Source organism: Stegastes partitus, unplaced genomic scaffold (assembly GCF_000690725.1).
Source record: "Stegastes partitus isolate 25-593 unplaced genomic scaffold, Stegastes_partitus-1.0.2 Scaffold1741, whole genome shotgun sequence".
NCBI lineage: Eukaryota > Metazoa > Chordata > Actinopteri > Pomacentridae > Stegastes > Stegastes partitus.
This window is the reverse complement of record NW_007579472.1, coordinates 126,114-139,945: the sequence shown is the minus strand read 5'-3', so window position 1 is coordinate 139,945 and position 13,832 is coordinate 126,114. Positions and strand designations below refer to the sequence as shown.

Here is a 13,832-nt window from a genome sequence, read left to right as displayed (position 1 = left end):
GTCTACTCATTGTAACTGAGAAACTCTTGTATGAAAAGTAAGGATGAAATGGTAAGCTTAGTAAATTTTCATCTGCAATGGAATTGTAAATCTTAAATATAAGTAGGGGCTGCAAGGTGGCGCAGTTGGTAGCACTGTTGCCTCGCAGCAAGAAGGTTGCCGGTTCGTGTCCCGGTGGGGGCACCGGAATCTTTCTGCGTGGAGTTTGCATATTCTCCCCGTGCAGCGTGGGTTCTCTCCGGGTTATCTGGCTTCCTCCCACACAGTCCAAAAACATGTTGAGGTTAATTGGTGATTCTAAATTGTCCGTAGGTGTGACTGTGAGTGTGCTTGGTTGTCTGTCTCTAAGTGTGGCCCTGCGATGGACTGGCGACCTGTCCAGGGTGTCCCCTGCCTTCGCCCTAAGTCGGCTGGGATAGGCTCCAGCCCCCCCGCGACCCTAGTGAGGATTAAGCGGTGTATAGAAAATGGATGGATGGAAATATAAGTAGGAGGTTTTCCACTCACATATGGACTTCCTTTAACTCCTATCAGACTCTGTCCCTTCATTTTGCACTGCAGTGCTTTGTAAAGTACTCCCTTAAATGTGACCCACCCTGCCAGTCTCAATTCTCTTCTAATCAGGGAATGTCCAGCAGCTGTGATGACTTTCACAGCTCAAGTGCTGCTGTGTTTCCAGTGTAACAAGTTGTGTTCCCTCTCTATGGAGCTTCATCTGTTTCTGAAGTGAAGACACTTAATGCTGTCACATTGGTCATTTCTGGGGTGGAGCGAAGCTATTGACTGAATGTAGGCATAATGGCAAAGTACACTTTGGAAGTGACTACAGGGAACATGATGCATGCAGGCACATTTAACAATTAGCACGTCACCCTGATCGGTACTGAGAGGCAGTCTGAACACAGTCTGCAAATTAGACTGGATGAAAGTAGAAAGGTAAGTTTAACATGGAAATCTTGGTTTCATATATTTATACACAACCTTAAGTTAAGGTTCTTTTAAATTAACATACTTGGCCATATTCTACGCATTCAGTAGAGTAGAAACATGGCTTTGGAAGAAGTGTAATTTGATGACAGTTTGAATGTCAAATCAGTCTACGCTGTGGTGAGGCATTTGCAGAAAGTGATGATTTCTGATTGTCATCCTTTCCAACCGCAGTTGGGAATGTACTCCATGACTACGCTTTTTTCTTTGGGATGTCTTCTTCTGCTCAAGTTGGAAAAAGATCCTTCCCACCAGTAAAGGACTGGTTTTGCTCCAAGGTTGCAGTGACGACGCCCGAAGGGGATGAAATTCTTTTCCCTTGTCATAAACGGTTGTCCACAGGTGAAGCTGTGTTGCTGAGAGGGCGAAGAGGTTTGTCAACTAAATTAAATGCTAAGAATTTGTTTTAGATTGTTTTTTGATCATGCTTGTGTGTACTATAATCTTAATCATCTTAATTTTTGGTTTAAAATCTACCCCTGGGCTGCAATCCACACAGCTACCAAAGCTTTTGAAGATCTAGATTCTCAACTGGTGGATCAACGGAGAAAAGAGCTGATCAAACAAAAGTTAACCTACAAGTGAGTGTTTCATCACTATCCATTTGCAAGATTCCCTTCTACAAATTGACTGACTGGGGCCCTTATTCATAACTTTCAGAGAACTTTATGTCTTGTTTTCTTCTGCAGATTTAAGAAATATGCACAAGGACTGGCGTACGTCCTAAATATCAATGATCCCAAACTTATTCCTGAGGAAATCCGTTTCTCATATTCAAAAGCCTTTCAATTTAGATACGTACTTGAAAAAGCGTAAGTGCCACACCCTGGGCAATAGAAACCAAATAAGTGGCACAATAAACAAATTTAAATACTCCCTTTTTTGCCTCTATATCCAGAGCTGCTGAGCTCAAACTGAACGGTCTGAAAAATACTACTGAGCAATGGGAAAGCTTTGCGGCTATGAAGGGAGTCTCCTGGTTCAAAAAGTCACCTTTCTCAGGTTGGATTTTAGTGTAAAAGCAGTTTGTGTTCAACTTCTGTAAAGATAAATAACTTATTGTATTACAGAGTATGTGTCAAAGCACTGGAAGAACGATGACTTATTTGGATACCAGTGTCTCAATGAAGTTAACCCCACCGTGATCCAACGCTGCTCTGAGCTCCCCTCCAACTTCCCTCTCACAGAGGACATGGTGAGGCCTTTTCTTGCCAATGGAAGCTCTTTAAGTGTGGAAATAAAGGTGAGAAGAGTGCATTTCTTGCAATTTTAGATGGTATTCATATCTCACCTCTCATCCTTTACATTCTCCAGATGGGCAATATATTCATTAGTGATTACAAGATCATGGAAGGTCTGCCTACGAGAGTTATCGACGGTAAACCGGTACCGGTGACCGCTCTGTCTGCTCTACCTAAATCCAGAGAAGAAACTACGACCCATTGCAATCCAGGTTTTTCTTCCATCTAGTAAATTGCTCTTAACATTTTAATTTTTTCTTTTTTTAAAAATCAACTACAATTAAAGATTTTTATCCTCTCTCAGCACAGTCAGCAACCCTCTGAGGAAAACCCGATTTTCCTGCCAAGCAATTCGAAGTCTGACTGGTTGCTGGCCAAGGTATTTGTGAGAAACGCAGACGCCCTCTGTCACCAGCTGGTCGTTCATTTACAGAACACGCATCTACTTTCAGAAGTTTTCCCGATGGCAACACTTCGCAACCTCCCACAGATTCATCCCCTGCACAAGGTTGGCTGATCAGAGCGCAGTGTTACAAAGATTGAGGACTTGGATCATGACCTTTGACTGTTGTCTTCTTTGCAGATGCTGATCCCCCATCTTCCACATACCCTTCATATAAACATCTTTGGCCGTGCTCAACTTTACGGCCCTGGTAGAATTCTTGATAATGTAAGTCTTTCACACTTTATTTGATATTTCAGGAATTGTAGTCCTCTTTCTTTACATTTACTTTCTTTTTTGTTTTTACCACCAGTGTTCACTTCGGACAGATGGACTGATAGAACTGATGAGAAGGGGGCTTTCCCAAACAACAGATGCCTCCTTCTGCATACCAGAAAAAATTGCAGCAAGAGGACTAGAGTCCATCCCCAACTTTTATTACAGAGATGATGCGCTGAGACTGTGGCGCATCATCAGCAGGTAAACATCTGCTGTGATGAACTGAGGATTAAAAAAATGGGACATTTACATGGATGCAGAAACAAATGCAAAATATTTCCTAATCTTACCCTGAGAAAAGCAGTACAATTATATTTAAGTGAAGTAATGCAACACTTGCGGCATGCAATGTTGTCATTGGCTACAACAAATCATAATTTATCTTAGAAATATATTTAACATTCTGTGACCGGTACCCTTATTGTTGTCCACAGCTTCATCAAGGCGATGGTGGCATTTTATTATCAGTCTGACCACGAAGTGTCTGCAGATTATGAGCTTCAGGAATGGATCAATGAGATCTACTACTATGGATTTCTGGGAAACAGTGACTCGAGTATCTTGCAATTGGTCTAGTTATACTCTCTCACAACAACAATGAGGCCTTGTCTGTAAAGTACATATTATTCCTCACCTGTTCCCATATTCTGTGTTTTATAGCCATAAAATTACATTTTAATTCTTTGATGATGATGGAATAGCACAGACAAATGCGATACAAAAGAATTGTTTTCCCACAAATTATGTCTACTTTACATGACTGCTTGCAAGCAATTCAATCTACAGAATTTCATTTGTGAAGCTTTCTGAAGCTTTTCTGTCTCGATCAGAGTTGCAAAAATACAACAATGTTCCTTACACTTCACAAAAATGTGTTAGACAGTCGTATTCTTCCCAACAGGATTCCCTTCAAACTTTCAAACTGTGGAGGAACTTATCAAGTTTGTGACTATGGTGATCTTCACATCATCGTATCAACATGCTGCAGTGAATAGTGGGCAGGTATGTATATTTCAATTCTTGCAGCAAATAGGAGTAATGCAGTGACTGCACATTGTGCTTAATGCTATATTGTATTAATCATTCCTATTGGTTTGCTTTATTGAAAACTGGGGAGTTTCCAAAGCTTATTATAAATGTTCCCAAATTGTAAGTTTTGCATTTTTTGTTGTCAGTGGCAATTATAATCAATTTAGTTTTGATATTAATAATACTAATACTAATAATACTCACAACAGTGGAAAACAAGCATTTATAGCTTTGTTATCCAATGCTGCAAAAACTGTATAGACAAGTATCTTCATTCTGTAGCTGACAATACTACTAAACTCTATTCCAAAGTAAAGATTCACTCCTTTATGTGTTGTTTTTTTTCTCTAGTATGTGTGTTCGACTTATATGAACCAGGATAGGTGAGTCTTGCAAAAGATTTCTTAGACGTGTGTGGTTGGGTGAGTTGTGTTCATTCAAATCATTTTTGAGAGTAGCTGAGAGTTATTTCTCTCAGCTACTGTTACCTACATCACGCATATGCCATGATGACTTTCATGCACTTCCCTCTCCATTAACACTCCCATTATTGAGTGTTCACACATGAGCAGTGCACCATGCATTAACAGTTCACTGCTTGAAAAGAACTTAAAATAGTTTTGTCTATTCCTCAGCACATGTGCTCAATTTAGGGCTGTCACGTCTGTAAGTTCAAATACTCTTTAAAGCAACTTGCAATCCAGGTTCTAGTAGAGTGTGCTCCATAACGGAAACAAAAATCATAAAAGCTTTTGCACTGTGAGAGATGCTTAGGAATTCTTTTATCTTTTCCCTAACAACATGGCTGATTCTCATCTTGTGTTTACAAAGGATGTATCATGATTTCTGTGCTCTCAGATTAGTATTCCTGGCTACAACTTCACCATGAAAACACAAGAACAATCCAAGCAACTCCATGAAAAGATTATTGAAAAGCATAAATCGGGGGATGTATATAAGAAAATCTTCAAGTCAGCGAACACTGCAAACCTTAAAGTACAATTAAATCCATCATTAAGAATTGGAAGGAATAAATCACTTGCAAAAAATCTGCTTAGAACACACTGCTCCTAAAAAATGAGCGACCATGCAAGAAAGGGAATAGAGAAGGAGGCCAAGACAAAGTCAGCTATGACTCCTCTGAAGGAGTTACAAGCTTCAGCAGCTAAAATAGGACAAAGTGTATATAGGACAACTGTTGCCTGATCTTCACCAGGCAAAGCTTTGTAGGAAATTGGCAAAGAGAAAGCCACTGCTGATGATAGATGATTATTTTTTATGGGCACTGTGAACTGAGCACATTGCACCACTGTTGCATAAGGCAAAATCGAGTTTTAAAAACTGGTGTGAGAAAAATATATTTAAGTTACTTTAACTTCTTTACAAGGGATTGGTCATTTTTCATCATGTCACACTTGATTTGGTGAGTGGACTGTGTTAATTAGTATTTAGAGTACTTCTGGCGGTTAGTGAAGGCTGAACAACTGACTCTTCACTAGAGAGCCCCTCGACCGAAGTCAAGGCTCCCTTGACTGACAAAATGTGTTGAATAATTTTTGCAAATGACCTAAGCTGCCCATTATTAAAGCAGTTCCTCTAACCTTTCCATGAAAAAACAAGCAGGGGACCCCTTAAGAGACGTAGCCCTAGACAGAGCAATGTACAGTAAATGGAGAGGCGGCAACGGCATAGAATAAGTCAGTGTTACAGTATCTTATCATGAGGAGCTAGTATCCAACACTGTGAATGTATTGCAAACACACACAGCACGAAGAGGGAGGATTATTGGAAAGTTTGTTCGATGATATTTGTACAAAAACTTGTGGGTGCTGGCACATTGGAAACACATTCATCTTTCAGTGTTAGCACAGTGCACTGATGTACTGACCTTAAACAAGTATTTTCTGTCCAAACACACTTTTCCCTTAAGCATTTTCACTGATTTCACACCACTTTACACCTGCTAATGTGCACAAATTGGGCTTCCACTCCAAAGTTATCTTACATTAGTGCTATTCTAGCTGTCAGCTCTATTGCTGCCCTCTAATTTAAGTTAGCTTGAAGTAAATTATACACTTCATAACCTGTACTCACAAGACAAGACAGTATAAATCCACAACTGCTGCGATGAACACAATGTGAGTTTGAGTACTGTTTGGTGTTACATTTTATTTAAAATGGAGATGTTTAAAAAAAAAACAAAAAAAAAAACTTCCTGACAGTGAAAGGAGAGATACAGAGAATGAAAATTCAAGATTAAAGCACAACACATGGTGGTAAACCAAAAACTGAGTGGCTAGTGTACATGTAGTGAAGTGTATATGTAAGTGCAAATGCTCTGAACAGCAAAGCCCTGGTTTGATTCCCGGCTGGGGATTGCCTGCTCTGTACTCTCTTTCCCTATTGCCACTGTAAAATATAGTCAAAAAATGGCCAAATAACAATATTGAATATGTGGATTGGATGAGAATTCTGATCTGATCTCAATTCTTGGTGCGATCTGGGCCTTGAAATACACATTGTGAAAATGGAACAGAAACGGATTTAGAACCAGATAAAGCTTAGGCTGATGCGCACGTAGGCTACAAACTCTAAAAGAACATATACTATCTCTTAAGGTGTACAATTTTCAATAATCTTTGAACAAGTAAGACTAAAACTTGTGATGAAATTAGTGACATATCTTCTTACACAGAGACTAACAATATACAGCAACTATATTAGGAGATTTTGCAGTGGTCATGTTTGTAGACAAAAATCATCACATAGTTTCATAAAATGTGGATTATTGATCTACAGTCCAAACCGTTCACAGACTGTATTTGCCGTATTTGGGATGTTTAAACAAAGCCCTCATTAGTCAGTCTTTATGTTTGCTCCAAATCAATACACAGAGTCATCTCTTAAGTCAAAGCAAAGTTTTACTTGCAGCAAAAAGCAACGTGTACAGCACAGTCTGAACAAGTGACTAACTAAAAGCATGAAGCATTGGTTCTTATATACAGTAAACAGAAGACAACCTTCCGCAAATGTGTGCGTGTAGGCATGGGGATTTCACTATCCGCTAAGGACGTCTTGTCCTTATCTCACACTAACAAGCTGAAAAAGAGGCAATGAACATTTACAGCATTCTCATACTTTTCACAAAGATCATTGGATCATAACAGAATTATTCTGACAATGTTAAACTGAGGGCTGCAAGGTGGCGCAGTTGGTAGCATTGTCGCCTCGCAGCAAGAAGGTTGCCGGTTCGCGTCCCGGTGGGGGCACCGGAATCTTTCTGCGTGGAGTTTGCATGTTCTCCCCGTGCAGCGTGGGTTCTTTCCGGGTTCTCCGGCTTCCTCCCACACAGTCCAAAAACATGTTGAGGTTAATTGGTGATTCTAAATTGTCCGTAGGTGTGAATGTGAGTGTGCTTGGTTGTCTGTCTCTAAGTGTGGCCCTGTGATGGACTGGTGACCTGTCCAGGGTGTCCCCTGCCTTCGCCCTAAGTCGGCTGGGACCCTAATGAGGTCGCCCCCCCCGTGACCCTAATGAGGATCAAGCGGTGTACAGAAAATGGATGGATGGATGTTAAACTGATTGGCTTACTTAGCTAACATGAGTTTATTGCAAATACTAAGTAAAGCAAGAGTTGTGGTAAAATGAAGTAGCTTGAAGATAATGATGTTTTATTAAAGGCTTTATTCAAACATGACATCAAATTATGTTTGTGTAGCATCTGACTAAGCATTTGATGTTAATGCCTGTAAACGTCAATAGCAAAGCCAAAAGTCAGCATGGGTCAAAATCCCAAAACGAGTTGGTTTATTAAAATTAGGGTCTGCTAACATCAGTTTTAAAAAGGAGGTTAAAAGTCAAAGGGTTTTGCTTTAGGGGACCAATCTGCATTGGGATTAGCAGATAACTATGTACAAAATAAATCTATCTTGTCAACAGAAAAACACCCAAACTGTCACAACAACTGTTAAATCCATCCATCCATTATCTGTATACCACTTAATCCTCACTGGGGTCGCGGGTGGGGGGGCAGTCTATCGCAGGGCTACACTTAGAGACAGACAACCAAGCACACTCACATTCACATCTACGGACAATTAGAACCACCAATTAACCTCAACATGTTTTTGGACTGTGGGAACTTGGCAGCTTAACTCAAATGTACAAAGCACAAGAAATAAAGCAACATAAAACCAATGATGCAAAGCAAATGATGGCTAGCACTTGGCCTGTGAATGTAATGCAACAATGTTAGCCTCAGTCTAATAACAGCAAACACAGCTTCACATTAAAGAGATGTTGTCAGAACTTGCTACTGCCGCTTGTAACTGGCAGGAAATAGGGAGGAAATGAGGTGGTAAAGCAGAGACACCTGTTAGCTGAGCTGCGGCTAACAAAGGAAGCATGGAGAAGAGTAGAGAGTTTAGTGAGAGCTGGAAGATTTCAAGAAGACCAGTCCAACTTCTAGTCATCTTTGCTACAAACTATGATGTATGAAAGTAAATAGAGTGGCTTTGGAGGCCAACTACAAAACCAGCTGGATATGTAAAAGATTCCTGATCCACGAGAAACTGTTGACTATCAGCTGATCCCAGGAGCAAGCTCTTCAGTCTGATCAAACAGCTGTGAATGGACATCTGTGCACATATTAGACCCTGGTTGAGATCTTCTTTTCTTTTGAGTGTATTATCCTTCATATTAGATTCTCCTACTCTTATTACCCCCTAACCAACACTCCCATACCTCACATAAACTCACCCACTCGCCTCAAAACTGAACTGAAGTGCACTGAAATAAATTTAACAAACTAAAGTGACCTGAAATGCAATGTAATGAATGGAAATGATCCTTTCATGAACATGAACTTCTGTTTATTTAATGAGCTTTGTCTATGAGGTGTTTCTGTATTTGATTTTGATTCCATTTTCCCATTTGGGAAGGTAATCTGAACATATGCCTTTGTCATTATTGGCTTTGGCTCATTTCAAATAGCAGAGATAATTGACTGATCCCACTATATATAGTCTCGCAGATGTTCGGTATATTGCAAATAAATAATCACGCATTACACTGCCACCCCGTTCTTATACACTAGCAACATGTTAATGGATTCAAAATGGGTAGTCTTTCATAGCAATGTTACATTTACAGAAATTGTACATTTCATTTCAAAGACATGAAACAAGCCTTAATAGATAACATTAAGTGTGCAAGACCCAAAGCGTTGTTATTGTTGAAAACGCAACACTAGAAATCTTGTTTAATTGGTATATATTAGAACATTGGCAGATGGAATAACTGATTCACTCTACAAGGGCCTCGTACACAATGGGAAAGGTGTTGAATTTCTAAAGGAACCCTTTCTTTTTTTTTGAGCAATGAAAGAGACAATGTGGTTGCACAATAAAAATGAACTCTTGGGCTATTGAGAATGATACTTTGAGACTAGTCTCAATTTAAACAGAACCCAACCAAAACTGAGTGAACTGAGAAGTCCTTCAACAAACATGTTTTCAAAGATGGTTTCAGGATGAGCTTTTTTTTTTTTTTTTTAAAGCTGAATGTGCATTTATTTAAAATACAACCTTCAGTGCCATTGCACTGTGGAGAGTTCAAAGTAAGTGTACACTGTGATCATTCAAAATAAGCCACGGACTTTAAAGAAAATCCACATATGCCACCCAAGGAAGGGCTTCTTAAACTGAAACAAGCAGCCAAGACTATGGTTTTTAAGTACAACTTGATGTGAAAGAGAATTCTTTGTCATGAACGCTATTTTCTCACCATTTGACATTCACACACGAAAGGTAGAGAATGTAATCCATCCAATGTTTAGCAACACAGTGACCTGATCATCAGAGTTGTGCTTATTTTAAAAGTTAGTTTAATTACTGTCTGCCACAATATGTACACAACTACATTGCTACCTGCTTGTCTATAAAATCAACTAGAGGTACATGTGGTCTGTGTGACAGTGGGGATTTCAATGTGTCGTTTCTTTTTGAGGCCCAATTATCATCAACTAACCTTTGCTGTTGCGGCTCTACTTTACCAAATAGTGCACAATAGACTGTCGAGGTTTGTGGAGTGTTAAGAGTGACCAGGATCTTATATTTGAGGCCACAGGCAGGTTACTCTTGAAAGCACTAACTTCATCAAATATGTAAGTGTCTCTTATTATTTGCACATACTGAAGGAATATATAGTCTTATAATCCAAAATTTATGAGCTTTCCAGTCACTTTTGTTTTACTTCAGAAAATATATTTAAAACAAAGTTCCACATGACCCTGAGCTCCCTGCAGTCCTGCCCTCCTCTCAGCTCTGATTGATGATGTATCTGACTGCAGTGACTGATGTTCAGCTGAGAGTACATTTATTGTCCATTATGTCTGAGAGGCAGTTTGTATCCGGCGCGCACAGACGGAAACAACCGAGCATGAGATGTTCCACCATTTCATCAGCAGGTGGCGATGCACCTCCACCGCTTCATGCATCCGCTCAGGACTTTCCACTCACAGCTTGATTTACCAGAGAGCTTGCATGCCACATATAAGCACCCCTACACCTCCTGTTATTAGGTTCTGCATTCTTTTAAGATGACTTATTCAAACATTTAACATTCAGTTGTATTTTTTAGTTACACATTTTTTATTTTGAAATTGTAAACATGTGGCATATTGAAATGGTAAACTGTTATAAACATGATGTTGCCACACACGCTAACCCTCATATAAAGATGAAAGTGCAGTCGGTGCTATGGTTTTGAAGCATAACTTTGTCTTGCAAATGCTGCCAAACACAGAAGGACATTTTCTTTTTCTGTCTATTTGTTTCTGTTTGATAGCAGATTAAACAAAACAACATGGGGTGTGTTGGTTAATGAGCTTTTCAGGTGTTTGCTGGTGTACTTGTGAGGGCAAGCTATCTATCTATCTATCTATCTATCTACTGAAAATGCAAAAGACAATGGACAAATATGTCAGAAAATGTGTTTTGGATTTGCTGTGTTACCTGGTTGCTTCTTACTGTTTAATGAGATGGAGTTACAGGTGTGTCTGCTGGCTGCCCACAAGGGTCCATAACATGAATGCACTTTCCCGCTTTCTAACTGCTAACTTTTGCAGTCGTGTTGATGAATTCTGCAGCATAAAATTGTAAAAAGTTGTCTGGCAACTGTCTGGTTTAGCTAGCTAACCTAGCATGTTGAATGCTAACACAGGCTGGGAGCTGGGTTAATGCTAATTACAGCGAACAAGTCTCTCTTTCATTTAGACCAGGGCTGTGTCCGAAATCACCCACTCACTCCCTACTCCCTACTCCCTATATAATGATCACTATATAGTGCACTACATAGTGCACTATATAGGGAGCACCTCGGCAAAGTATCATTTTGGACACTACTCGAGCTGTTAATTACGTCGCTCGCTAGCCGCGATTTGTGCTGCAACAGCGTAGTACAAACACATCAAATTAACAATTTATTGCGTAGCTAAGAAATCAAATTAAATCAAGTTTATTGTCATTTTGCTGTACATACCAGATGAGAGAGCGTTTCTTCAGGATCCAGTAACTAAAAGCAATTTAAATAAAGTGGTGTTGTATGTCCAAATCACAATCGAGCGCCACAATTTTAGCGACGTTCACTGTCCGGTTGGGCTGGACCCGAATAGCCGAATAGCCGACTATTCGTTCGGAGTGCCGGTGTCAGAATACCAGTTCTGATCTCCGACTATTCGGCCTGCTGCCAGCGATGCCATGGAAAAAAACTTTCCAGGTCCAACATTGCAGGCCCACCAAGCGATGATCTTTCCGCTTTCAATGAACACAAAGTTGTTCAAAGACTATATGCCACTCAGCGAGTGCTTGGTCATGTTTTGGGACATTTTGTCAACCTTGCACACCGCTGAGGAGCAGCCTTTGATGCCTCCATGTGAGTCAAAAGCAGCTTTCATGTCTCTGGCCATCTTGACGTCATTGCCGACATTAATGTAGCGCCTAATGTAACTTTTCAGGGCAGTGGCTCGTCCGTCACGTATGTCTTTCCCAGCATGGGTTTCAGTGAAGTCATAATGAGCTATGAAGACACCAACATGCTGTGCAAAGCTTGGAAGACTGAGAAGAAGAAATGCGCAGAGATAATAGCCTGCGTTGTCAGATCTCAGCAAGGCTTCATTCAGTTTTGATTCTTGTCACTTCATGGTGCTTAGTGAATCTTCGATGATGGAGGCAACGTTGACCAGTTTTGATTGAATTCATCAAATAAGTGGATATATGTACGTGTCTGAAAATTATAATAATAAAGCATTGTTAGCATGAATAATGCGCCAAGGGACCCAGTCACAGGGCTAATGGAGGGCTAACATGCACATTTTGACTCAGAATAGAAATAATATCCAGGATTTTTTTCCCTTGTGGCTGTTAATTTAGATTTAAAATGTACGCCATTCCATGAACTTTTGCGCACGCTTATGTGCATAACCAACGTTTTATCCTTATACAAGTGAAAATCAATGAAATTTTGAAATTAGCACTCTGAAGAATATAGGCTTTCACATCTTTCTTGGCTTTCTTATCAGTTATCCAAATTTGTAGTTGGTTAGCGCAACAAAGAGCGGGCTCACGAGAAACTAGTTTACAGTGGGCAGCAAGCGATAAAGACAGAAGAGAAGGCACATGATTCCTACCTCAATCGTTCCATCTCCTGCTTTAGTGATGGCCACCGATAGATGCCAGGACTTCTCCTTCTTTCCAAACCAGTCATGCTGCGTTTCCCAAAAACTGGTTGGAATGAACTTCATGGCCCAGTCCACTATGAGCAGCATGTGCAATGGTTTCAGGTTATCAATAATTGTACTCTTGGCCTCGTCCTGGTGAACTGAACAGAGAACGTGTGACTTCCAATCCGCTATGCTCGACGCAGCGCAGCTTGAATCAGGCTGTAACTCCTCTGGTTTATCAGGACCGAAAATGGATTATTTTACAGCCAAACGCTTTTCTCCTTTTTAGGCATATTAAGCAACCAGAATTGAGTCGTGAGCGAATCAATTTATTTTCAGTAGAACAAAGTCTTTTTGATAAAGTTATCTGTATCAAGATGCGATGTCAGGCGTGCAAATTTCAAGCAAATGTATTATTCCGTTATTAGACGAACAAAAGCCATTTTTTAATTATAAAATCATTCTTACATTAAAATACAGACAAAGTAAGCATTTTGATAGTGTTCTATGACCCCTGGTTTGACTTAGCGAAGAGTGAGTCCCGTCACATAGTTCACTTATACAATAACAGAGGTCATTTTTAAGCTGCTGATTCTTATTTTTATGGCTAAGGAAAAACAAAAGCTTTCAAACTGGTTCTATTTCATGAAAGTTTATGGTGTGAAACCATTTTGCAGCATTTTCTGTCTGTTGCTATGCCATTATTACCGAATTGATGCGTTATAATGAAAAAAAAAAATGTAGGCAGGTACCCTGTGGTGGGCAAAGTATTTGTTTTTATTTAAGCAATTAAATATAATTGGTTCTGTGAGGATCCTAGACTTTGTTCACTGGGTTTTTGGGTTTTTGTCTCTCGGTGTTTTGGTGTGTGTGTCTCTGTTCACTGCAGGCTGGGCGGAGCCAATCAGGGAGATCGCTGTCAGCTGTGGCTGATCAGCTATGCCCAGCTTAAATACTGGCGTCTCACAGAAGACCGACGCCAGAGGATTGTGATACCTACCACGGGGTATAGTCAGGCCACGAGCTACTGCGCCGCGCTGAGCATTTCCAGCATTTCTGTCGTTCTCGAGTTTATGGGATGTGTTTCTCTGCCTGTCTCCAGTTCTCCTCCTCGGCTCCAGCACTCGGCACACCT

The 13,832-nt window shown here is 40.2% G+C and overlaps 1 pseudogene; it reads left to right on the top strand.

Annotated features, from left to right (window-relative positions):
* Window positions 1-798: 798 nt before the first annotated feature.
* LOC103372355 (arachidonate 8S-lipoxygenase-like) overlaps window positions 799-13,832 on the top strand; it is a 23,639-nt pseudogene continuing 10,605 nt past the window's right edge.